The following is a 12,161-nucleotide window of genomic DNA, read 5'->3' on the forward strand; positions in this document are numbered from 1 at the left end:
CCACGAAGTGTCTACGCTATCTCCCATGGAGACGGCCTAGATCTCTATGTTGTAGTTCGAGTCGTCCTCTTACGTGTTGTTTTAAAATCCTTTTTGGGGGGGGGCGACCGGGCCGGCCTCAGACACGCACTGAAGCGCGCCCAAGCGACTTGATCGAGCCAATCTGCATTTGTGCAATATATCACGGGGCAGGACGGGTGGAGAAGAGACTGGGAGCGACCGCGCTGCTTTTCTGAAGGAAGGGGTCGCTGCACTTACCCGATTGGTACCTTATTTTCGTCAATGACGCGTTTGCCATTACTACAAATAACACCTAACCATCTTGACACCTGCTTTACTCTAACACACACACACACACACACACACACACACACAAATTAAAGTACTAAATTTTACGATTATACACACAGAAAAATCGTTTCTTGAATCAAGTGTAAAAAAAAAGGCTTTAAAATTCGCTCTTGTCTTCTTGTTACAATACAACGTGCACTTAAAACAAGAGCAGTTTTTAAGTGCTGTTCCCAAGAACATTATTGCCTCTGATATCAAGAGCAATTTGGTCCTTCTGTCTGCGCCGATCTCGGGTCGCGTTCGGGACTACTCGGTCACCCTCGGGTTGTGGCCGGGGCGACTCGCATTTACGCGAGTTGCATTCCGGACTACTCGGTTACCTTCGGGTTGTGGTCGGGACAACTCGGATACACTCAAGTTATAGTTGTAACTACTCGAGTACTCTCGGATATGGTCGGTATTACGCGGTTACACTCGGGTTATTGTCGGGACTACCGGTATACACTTGGGCGTGAGCTCTGCCATTTCTAATCCGATTCATACTGAAACTCGAGGGGTGCCCAACTGTGGTAATCAGGAGTACATAGACTTGGTAATCACTGGTAATCCCTGGTAATTCACACACTCGTGAGGGTCCTTTAAAAGGACAAATTTGTTGATTTAGACATGAATGTTTGTGCACATTTTGCCTAAATGCCTACGCGTATGTTTAATATGACAACTTTGCATCCCTCCCATAGACAAAATCATGATTTGGCCAATCATAGAATGCAAATTTGTAACTTGCATGATAAAGAATCAAGAACTACCAAAGAGTTGCACAAAAATTCAACTTTCTCGGAACAATAAATTGCCGTTTCGATTGATCATACCTACAGGTGGATCATACCTAGTATATAATAGTATAATAAAGTATAATACCATAGGTAATTGGTAATCTTTGGTAATCATTGGTCATCTTTACAATTTGGTAATCCGGTGTACACATTTTTATGGAGTTAGGCACCTCTCGCTGAAACTAAATATGAATATAGATGTTGTCATCTTGCTTCTACTTGGGGGGAGGGGGGCATATGCAAAATATTGATTCAGTCCCTTTTGTAAAAAGGAATCTATAATATTTTGTTGGCCCAAACACAATCGGAATTATTGACCCCATTGCCCGGTATGGCGCGATATTTGAAGGCATATTAATTTGGATGCTACTCATGCTATACCAACTCCAAAAGGCATTCAAAACGGTACTAAATATGCACTCGGAGTGTCCAGCGACCAATCCGATTAAATCCCCACCCAACAACTTCACTCATATATCAAAAAGTAGAGAAAAACTGAGACCAGCCATCCTTGATTTTTTCCGCACATATGACCTACAGCCTTAACGGTGCGTCGCACAACCTTGAGGATAGTTTAGCGCTAAGTTCGCAGGGTGCGATTTAGGGGGGGGGGGTATATTTAAGTGAGAAAATCTACCTACCCTTAACCAAGTTGAACAACCCCTTCACCTGAAGTGTATTTCCCAAAATAATTTTTGTACTAACAACGACCCAAGTCTGATTTTCTTATCACAAGTACATCTGTTTCAATACGGATTCCCAAGTATAATTTCCTCCAAAGCGCGGTCAAATGCAATATCGCCTTGTTTCAGTTAGCGCTTCTCAGGAAAAACATCTTGTTTCAAAGCGGATTTGTCCTTCGACCAAGTTCGTTTCTGCGTTGAAACAAGTTCAAGGCATGCAAGATCAATCTTGACTTGATCGAATGCAAAAATGCCCTTGGGTCATTTTAAGTACAAAATGAGCTTGCAACAAGTAAAATTTTTGTTGTTCCAAGAGACGATTTTTCTGGGTGTATATTTGTTTTGAAAATATTATACTTATGTCAAGTGAACATAAGCAATACCCCCGTACAAAAATAAAGAGATCTACGTTGTCACCATGGGAGAAAGCGTGGAGACTTGGTGGGGACGATTTCTCCAGTTGCGTCTCAGTCAGGTCTCGTTAGCGAGCCCGTTTAGAGACGTTTGGAGCCATTGACTTAAGACAATCTGGAGACTTCGAAGTGCGACTGACGAAGAAAAGAAAACGACGGAACGAAAACCGATACCTCAGAGCGAGAACCGCTCAGTATAATAGGCTTTCCTGCAGCGGTTGTCGTAGCGCCTCGAGAGACTGAGCGGTTCTCGCTCTGAGGTATCGAAACGGAGAAGCAGCACCGTAGCTGGGGCTGGCTGGGATCGAGCCACAGACCTCCCGCCTGCCGAGCGGAGGCGGTTACCACTGTGAGCCAGAGAGATCACTGAAGGCAATCTGCGCTGGCTGGTCAGTAGCAGCTCTGAGCTTGCAACAGGCGTCGGCTGTCGAGACTAAACGCCAAGTCTCCAGGCCGTCTCCGTGTTGTCTATGTTAGTTTACTCACCGCGTCGACAATATCCCCACGAAGTGTCTACGCTATCTCCCATGGAGACGGCCTAGATCTCTATGTTGTAGTTCGAGTCGTCCTCTTACGTGTTGTTTTAAAATCCTTTTTATTAATTTTCGTTTTGCCATGTTAACAGATAATTTTAGCGAGGATGTCGATATCATTCCACGCCAGTACAAATGTCGTCTGAATTTCGTCGTCATGTTCTGTTGATCGTTGAAACTGAAGCTAATTCGAGCCCAATCCCGATATATAAAAAAAACGGCTGTGGCTCGCCAGTCTGTTTGTTATCGGGGCAGTGTGGCCGGCCTGTTAACTTAAGGTCAGGTTAAGCCCACACACACCTTGCTGTGGCGCGGCCGTGCCCGCCTCACAGACCGTCACACAGCTCGTATGCGAGCCAGCTCCCTCACACCCCTTGCCACCCCCCAACATACACACAACCCATTGCGGTGACCTTTCCCTGATTCAAAAAAATAAAGAAAAGCAGCAAAAGGGAGGGAATCAGCAGTATGAAATGTCAGCAGCATTGTTGTTTGCATTGGTGCCCGCTTGCTGACGCTAGGTGCCGTTGTAGGCAGGGAGTCGGACGTCCTGGCGCACTAAAGTTGCTGTATGTCAGGGTACAATATGCCGACTCTGAAGACCAACAGCGCAAGCGTACGCCTCGATTTCCGAACTCTTCAAGAGTCTGAGTTAGCATTAGCTCTTTAAGATGTTCAGTGCATATGTACCAAAATGTCGGCAAAACTAGATTGGGCAAATTACATAATCGCTTGTCTATCTGCACAGCGAAGTATGATTGCGGTCTCTGTATCGATCCACCATCCTGAACGCACACAGACGCACCCCTCCCTCCTTTCTCTTTCTCACGCACGCGCGCGCACACACACCGTCCCCTGTTATGCGACATAAGCTACAATGCGCCCGTTCGCTCCGCTGTGATTGCCGCCATCAAGCCACGCCGTCTCCTAAACGCGCAACCGCGCTACGCCCCCCCTCCACCTGGCTGTTCTGCACCCTCAGCGGTCTCATTTCCAGCTCTTTTCGTTCGTGGATCACTTTTTAAACGAACCCCGTTTCTACCAGACACCGTGGCGCAGGGGTGGGGGGGGGGCGTCATTCTTCAACACTACCTGTTGCATTTTAGGGCCGCGTCTTGGTAGCTGCCCAACAATGAACATCTTGCACTCCGAATAGTCCAGTCCACGCGCTTGTGCCGCCCACGCGGAAAATTGTGTGCAGTTATAAAACTAGGGGCTATTATGCACAAAGACACACACAAAAGGCGAAGGGGCCACCACTCCTGTAATACTCTGTACGCATGGAGGTGTAATCCCTATGTAATGTGGTGTAATTCTTAAGGGGAGGCTACAGAAGCGACTGATTTTTCATATCATTAAAACAAGGGAGTTATCACACATATGAAGACTCATTTGTTCCATAGGCCAAGATTAGTGTTTTGTCACGATATTTGTTGTCACTTCACAATAAATTTTTACAGTGTGTATCTAATAGCATTATTGGCACTCACTCTGCCAGCCGTACGCTGATTTAGCCCCGAGTGTTATTCCTGGTCGCGTTCTACGCCATCACCGCCTCCTGCAACTCGCCAAAAAACAGAAACACGATATGTTAACAGGAAAGTTTCGTTTGGTGATTCACTGTGAAAAATAGTTGAAAATTTTATAGGAAAATTTTCCTTGAAGCGTGTCGTAATATGACACTTCAAAATTGTAAAGTTAAAGGGCTATGTATCAATTTGAAGTTTATCGACGAGCAGGTTTATGTCTCAATTTTGCAAGTCGTGGTTGTTCTTTTAATTTTTCTAAATTGTAATTTGTTAACCCACATCATAGAAAAGGGTAACGTTCACAAGAATATCTCCCAGTGCGTCTTCTCTTCCAGTTTATGCTCCTTGCCCTTCCTCTATATACGTGACCAGTGCGCTTATCCTGTTTCCATCATTTTACTCCTGACGGATTAATACTGAGTATAATTACTTAAGGCCGTACATCATTATTCGCACTCAGGCTCCGCTCCGGGGGTACCCTGTCATCCCCCATCTACCCCTTAACGACCCCTGGGGGTCTCCCCAACACGCCAACGACCAGGCTCTGAAGAATTTTCATTACGAAGAATCTCAGCTCACACTCCCTTATGCCCCCGACCGACGGAAGACCCCTCATCCCCCCACCCCCTCCTAGCCGAGAGTGTAATGAACCCAAGCACCCCTCACCCTAGCCGGTAATACATAACCCGTGGGATCCGAATTAATTCCTAACCGCGTAATCGTATTTTTAAACATAACCGCTGGATATTGCTTACACTCGTGGCCATGAAACTGAAACTACATAAGTCACATTGTTTGCAAGAGGGCTGGCCACCCCTGTGCTGGCAACACCCATTAAGAGGGTGAAACGTGTCAGTTAAGAAAGAGAATAGGTGGTCTGATGGGACTCATTTTTTAAAACAAATGCCTGCTTGCCTTTTTATTTTGTCTTTTTTATTGGGTTGGCACATAGCGCGTGGCATGACCACCCAACATGTGATTACACTCTGCTATGAATTCAAGTAGAAAATGCATGCCGACTAAAATTTGCTGTGAAAAAAATAATAATTTAATCATCATTAATAGTTTTAATGTCTTAAAGGAACCAAACCTGAAAAACTCTCGTCTCGCATACTTTTCTTGGTAGTTGTTTTACTAAACTAGCTAACGCCACGAGCCCCACAGCACCAGCACCCTATCCTCTCCTCCCTTGGCATTGTAAAATCCGTGGGATTATTCGTTGTCTCAACCGCTTAGCAAAGGTAAACAGGATAAATTGTGATTCGTCCATTGAGCGGGGGAGGCTCACACATTCAACATCATTTCCATAATTGAGAGAAACATTTCTGGACCCACTCTTAGCACTACAATATTCGGAAATATTACCGTCCCTTCGTTTTGCCAAAAGTAGGCATCCGCGCTTCCACATTTGTTGTGTGGCTTTCTTTGCCAGCTTTTCCAGCTACCGCAGACCATCTCGGGGACCCGTCTTCCAGGATGCCGTCATGAAGGAGGTGGAGGAACCGTGCGGGCCGCGCCGCACCACTGACCAACGGACTCCTTTATCTGTCTCATTCCCCCGTTCTTTTCTCTTGCTCGCCTTCTTCCCATGCCCCTTCTCCTCTGCCCCTTCTCTCTTTTTTTTAATGCCAGCTTCCTTCCCCTCTTCCCTTTGTGAAAGCGACTAGTCTGTGTAGTTCTGGAATGGGCTGAAAGCCTTGACCAATAGTAATGTGCTAGGAGTGAGGTGGTGGGGAAGGGGAGATGGATGTCGAGGGAAGGGGACTCCTTTTGATCCTGCTCCTCTCGCACTCCCAGTCTCCCCTCCTTTGCCCCCCCCTCTCTCTCTCTCTCTCTCTCTTTCTCTCCCTCTCCCTCTCTCTTAGTGCGTGTGGGATGAGGTTCTCAATTATTTTCATTTTTTCCATTTTTAAAAACCGGAATAATCGTAAGCCCACACTGAAATAACTTCATGATTAAATTTGTGCCTTTTGCACCGCTATATCTAAGGGACTCCATTGAAGTGATGATTACGGAACATCATTACATATGATCCTATATATCCTTCGAAGTATGGTTTGGAGCATAAAGTTGAGCACTGCTTGTTCCTCATTCACGCGTACACACCCACAGACACCCGCACACATACATACACAGACACACCACCGTGGATCTCATCACTACCGCAATGTATTCCCTGCTTTATTAATATTAGGACCGACTGAGTTGAGACAGTGAGGAGCGGTGGGTTGGAGAGGGGCCTAGATTCAGAGAGGAGGCTAGGGGGTGGAGGAGGGGTAGAAGGCTAGAAGGCTAGAAGAGAGAACCAGCGCCTGCAGACAGACAGAAATAATGGGGTGCGAGGAGCCAGGACTCCAGGCGTATTCCTCATTGTGGCGGGAGTGCGGCGCCACGCCTCCATCTATCTATATCTCTTGAAGCGCTCGGCAGCCACGTGGCTGCTGTCACAGACCGCCAAAACACTGTGTAAGCCAGGTGGTCTGGAGTGTTTACACGTGTGTTTCTTTGGTTAATGCCCAAAATATTTCGGGCGGGGGACCTTCTTTTTCCTTTTTTCTGTGCATCTTCACATGTCATCCCCGCCCGCCAGCCACGGCCACCACCGCGTACGGCTGCCGTCTTGTTTTTGGCCGCGCTCCAATTTGCCCTCCTCGTCGAGGAGGCGTGGCAGGCGGGGTGAGGCGTGATCTAGCGGTCCCCCACGGCGCGCGTGGCGTCGCGCAGCGTCGCACCAGTGTGTATCACATAGTTACGCCCTCCTCTTCTCCCCTTATAAACCTGACTGCCGTTGGCGATTCGAGGCGGGTGACCCCCACCCTCCTTTTCCTTCCTTTCTCCCTTCACCCCCTCACCGCAGCGCAGCCAGTGGATCCCCACTCCGAACTAACACACATTCCTCCCTCAACTTTTGACGAGGATCTCCCGTTACCCGTTACTTCCAGCGCATGCGAGCCTTTCTGTGGCAGGACGCGCTCGCTGCCTCTTCAAACTTGTAATGATTAAGGTAATGGAATTTGCTGTGTGATGTGAATTTCTTTCCTCAAAGTCTAATCGGGAACATAAATAGTATGTCAACGGATGCCTTTGTATTTGAAATACTGACATTGATAAGTAAGGTTTTCAATGTGTACTGGCGAGGACATGGCAAGTTATAACATCGTGTTGCTATGCCAGCTAGCCGCGTCCGGGCTTTTGTGCCACTAAGTGTTGCCTAATTGTTTTATTGAGAAATGTACCTGGTTCAACTCGCTGTCCCCCCTCTTTTAAATTCTGGTTTGGTTTACCAATTTTTTTCTTTAAAAAGAAGACTGGCCATTATAGTGTCTTACTTTGTGTGTCAGGGTTCATGGTAGTAAGGAAAGTCAGAGAAGCATACACAGGCTCACGAAAATGTCGGGAAAGTTTGTTCCGGGTCAGAGCAAATTTCAAAGTGAAACCAAATTATTTTAGTGACCCAGCAAGATAGTCTGCCTTTGTCTTGCATTCTTTTTTATCCAGTGTAGTTTTTGAAAAGTTATGAAAATCATGATGTTTCCGTTTGGAAGTCAGGGCTTTCTTTTAGCCCGGGTGACACCTTCTATCCGGCGCGGACGTCATTAAGTTGTCATTACGACACGCCGACCGACTGTTGCATAAGTCTCGACACGTGGGTCTCTGTTTTTGTGTCGGGGGCTCAGCTCAGTGGACAGCGAGTGGAGAAGCGAACAAGGGGGATGAACAGAGAGCCAGCAGCGGCCCCTCGACATGCCTGGAGGTGGCAGTCCTCTCACCTCGCTGCGCCCGGCCCAACCCAGAGGGGAGAGGAGTCGCAACTGAACGAGTAATTGAAGCGAGAACCATTGCCTGCCACCGGGCTTACCTGTGCCGGCTGGGCTACACTCCAAACGCCATTTTCACCTAGCTTGACAAACCATGTTGGCTGCCAAATTTTGGCAGGCTACCAATTTTTGAACTCTTTTGCTTCACAAAATTCTTGGCCTTTAAAGCGGCCAAAAGTTGCCCTTCTTTAATAAAAGGAAATTAACTTTTGTACAATAACGGCCTAAAGATGGCTAAAATATTTCAATTAAAAAAAAACATTGCTTTTAGAGTGGAGAGGAGAGGGGGGATCACCGCTTGGATGGGAAAAGTTTGTGCGGCAAAGGTATCGACTAACAGCACCATAGCCAGAGCGACAGCTGTGACTGAGATGCGATGTTCCGGGAAGGCCTCTGATAGGAGCAAAGATGCCCCACCCCCTCGCCTGCTGCCGAGAAGGCCTTTGCCACGTAGAGGCGGATGTTGGGAGGTAATTTTCTTTTGCGAATATGGATGTTGCCCGGTGCCAAGGCCTTGTTGAAAGCAATCCAGCAACATTCTCACAAAATTCTTCCAAAAATAAAGCAGATGCTTTGACCTCTTTCATCGTTCTCTCCTTTGCCCCGACTTTTATAAACGTTTATCTAATAATCCGTCTTTAGTCGTGATTAAGTCGAAATGTTGTCCCCACCCTAACCCTCCACTCCCTTCAACCCGCCGAGCTCCCTCTTTAGCGCTAGGTTGGGCAACAGCGCCTCCGCACAGAGGAACTCTCGCCGTTCCGCAGTTTTCAGTCATCATTCTTTCCGAAGTTAAATCATAGTCCGAAGAAGATGTTTGGTAGACCGTAGCTGTGTGTGTGAGTGTGTGTGAGAGAGGTATGCGCGTGTGTGTGTGGCCCCCTGGGCCGCACGCTGAGAGTCATGATTCATATCCCGTTCCCCGTCTCTCTCACCCCTTCACTCCATCCACCATTTGTCTTATCTCTCTCTCCCTCTGGTGGCTTCAGCTGCCCCGGCGCATCTGTCTCCCTTTTCACCTCTTTTGCTTTTGTTTTCTTCACACGGAGCCAAACCACGTTTTGATGAAAACCACAGAAACCATACTGCCAGGCTATTTAAAAAAAAAAAAAGAAAAAAAAAGATACAATTGAAATCGTCTCAAAGTTGAGCCAACGAACGCTTCAGGTTTTCTTTGTGGGCCAGTGCCGGCTTCTGCAATACGTATGTCGCCGGTGATCAGTCGGTCGGACTCGTGGGACCTGCTCCCGCCTCTGGCGTGCGGGCTCCGGCCCCAGCGGGTCGGCCTGCTAGCGCCTTGTGCTCTGAGTCCCTGAGGTCCAACCGCTCCTGGCCGTAAACCAGGGCGCCAGCGCTCAAACGGTTGAATAAGCAAGACCTCTCCCCCCCCCCCCTCCAGTCTATCTCCCTCTTTCCAACCAGCACACGGTGCACACACAGGCCAGCCCCCGCGCACCGCCTGTCCAGATGCCGACGCATTTCCTTCCGACCGTGTGTTATCGTTTCCGGAGCTCGAGTAAATATTTGATGTGCAAAAGTGTCTGTCCTTCCGCCGACCACCCGGCCGGCGCCGGTGGCGCTGCACCACTCCAGCAGCAGCGTCGTCACCGTAATCGGATTTATTTTATTTCTGCTTTTTTATTTTATCTCATGCTTGATTTAATTTCTTCGTACGGTGTTATTGTTTCTGTTTCCCTCCCTTTTTTTCGTCGTGTCTCGCAAGAGGATTGACTGCGGTGGACCAGCAGCGGGGGCCGGCAGTTGGTTTTGTTCCGCAAACTCACAACACGGGCAGCAGTTGGGCAGCATGATAACTCTGCCGGCCAATGGGGCAGGAGAGAGAGAGACTGCAGGGGCGTGGAGGGGGTGGGTGCGACCTTCGATATGCGACCCTAGCTATGTACGCCTCATGCCGCCCGTACGATTCAAATTTTGAAGCGCTCACTGTTACGCCTCTCGCAATCTATTTTTTTATTTGGTCGACTTGTGGCGCTGGCGCAAATGTCCCTCCTCCTCCCATCCCCACCCCCTTTTCCGCATACTCGCTTTGCTTCTTCCGGGAGGGAAGCAAGAGTTATTAGTTCTATCCGGAAGCGACGGTCCAACTACGCGCTACTTCCGTGTCCGGCAAACTCCCGGTCAGTTACCCACGCCTCCCTGTCGCACCCGCACCCCAGTCGCCATCCTGGCCCGCGGCCCGAGCGCCTGGCCGCCCAGTTCCGTTCCATTAGACGCCTATCAGCAGGATTGCATAATGCCACACTCGACTTGACGGGCTACGGTGGACCTGACCACCCTACAGGCGCCAACTTGTCCGCGTACTCTGCGAACTCAGTCTTGGAAACCAAACTGGAATAATAATAACTAAGCTTTAATGAAAAATATTCTCATCAGGGAGTTTTTGGACCCATCACTGAAAACATTTGAGTGAGGTGTCGTTCTCAAAATGAATGAGACAATTTTGCCTCCCTCAATCAGAGCGATGACTATAAGGCTCACCCTATTTGATTCATATGCACCGAATTCTCTTTCTGGAGGAGTGAGATTTCCCCGACCCCGCCAAATTGCAGTGAGGAACCTCCCTTTCATTGAGTGAGGACCGCAAATTATGACTCAAATTGAGTGAGAGTCAGATATCTCGCCCTAAGGAGAGTAAGATTTTTTGTGTCACGATCTCACCCTCTCTGAGAGTGAGCTATCTGACTCGGTATTTTCAGTGATGTTTAAACAGTAAGTTTCTTGAAAATTTGAAAGCAATGCCCTCAACGGTGGTGGCTCAGTTGTTTTGTTACCGTCCAAAACATTATGCTGTAGACTTAGTAGCTCTTTAAGCATGGCAACATTTAAGCGTTTATTTGAAAACGCCACAATTTTGAAGCATTCCCCTCAGAAATACAGATTTTCTAACTCGTTTAATACCAATCGCTGGCGTAGATTTCTGTCAACCAGGTTTCAAAAGCGTTTTGCTCTCGTCAAGGCCACGCACTGTAGCAGCCGTCAAAATCTGACAACCCTCAACACGATAGACTAGATGGGATGTCGTGGTTAAACCCTCTGTGGCGACAGGACCTTCGGCTAGGTACTCTGGGGAGGTGCGTCGGGGAACAGCCGTACCCTCCCGGTGCCCTCCTCCCCCAAAGAGCCCCCCTCCTCTCACCTCCCGCCCTCACACACACACACATACACCACGCACACGCACGCGGATACACATCCAGCTTTTTACGCCCGAATCAATAAAACAAATAACACCTTCATAAATATCGGTAGTCCGCCCGGCTGGTGGCGCCTGCTTTTCCACCGCCCTAAAGCGTCGGGCAGCGAGGGATGGACATACGTGATGTAGGACATCTTGCTTTCTCTATCATACTCTGTAAAACAGCCATCTAAACCTATGCAACTGGCGCGTAATTTACGCTGTAAAAACCTATTGCAGTGGACCTACTATTGTACTATTAGTGGCAATAAATATCGTGTCAAAACATTCATCTCGGTCTATGGAACAAATGAGTTCTGACGTTGTATAAAACAAATAAATTATCTCCGGATCATTGTTTTATCACAGGACTGAAGATCTGTCAGTCTTGATTACATACCACTTGTCACTTTACAAATATGTTGTCACTTGATTGAGCATTCGTCACCCAAACCATTGTGCGAAACAGAAAGCGTACGGTCTCGCTGACGACTCCGCCTGTTAATCCTCCGGCCTCCTATGGCCAGTTCAGAGACTAAGTGGTTCGGATTCTTGATCCGTGCCATATTCCTATTATTAGAGATCGTAGAACCTCTCGGTGAAAGGTTCGATGGTTCGTGCACTACTCTGAAGTTTAAAGTTCACGCGGAACCCACAGTGAGGTCTACCAGGTAAACTAGCCCCGCCCCGCACGTCGCAGCGCATCGGCGCGCTCAGTCCGTTTCTTATTGGACCCTGGAGGCCTGGCCCATAGGAGCGAGCGAGGCGCATCACCGGGCTTCCCTCTCGCTCCACAAGCAGGCTAACTGCTGCTTTATACAAACGCCTCCACATCTAGGTGGAGGAAGGGAGAGAGGGAGGGAGA

The 12,161-nt window shown here is 48.2% G+C and overlaps 1 protein-coding gene and 1 long non-coding RNA gene across 18 annotated transcripts in view; one reads left to right on the forward strand and one right to left on the reverse strand.

The window, feature by feature from the left end:
- LOC127749798 (uncharacterized) overlaps window positions 1–12,161 on the forward strand; it is a 210,102-nt gene that overhangs the window by 172,898 nt on the left and 25,043 nt on the right. The gene's annotated exons all lie outside the window — the stretch shown is intronic.
- Window positions 1–12,161, reverse strand: part of LOC113218380 (potassium voltage-gated channel subfamily KQT member 1-like) — a 188,648-nt gene that overhangs the window by 152,686 nt on the left and 23,801 nt on the right. For 16 of the 17 annotated variants that reach the window (XR_008011360.1, XM_052269492.1, XM_052269499.1 and 13 more), the window contains exon 2: window positions 4,247–4,314. The exons of the other annotated variant lie outside the window; for it this stretch is intronic. The gene's annotated coding sequence lies outside the window, so the exon portion shown is untranslated. The remainder of the gene's footprint in view (window positions 1–4,246; window positions 4,315–12,161) is intronic. 17 annotated transcript variants of the gene reach the window in all.

Source organism: Frankliniella occidentalis, unplaced genomic scaffold (genome assembly GCF_000697945.3).
Source record: "Frankliniella occidentalis isolate FOCC.00 unplaced genomic scaffold, Focc_3.1 Scaffold94, whole genome shotgun sequence".
In the NCBI taxonomy this organism is placed as follows: domain Eukaryota; kingdom Metazoa; phylum Arthropoda; class Insecta; order Thysanoptera; family Thripidae; genus Frankliniella; species Frankliniella occidentalis.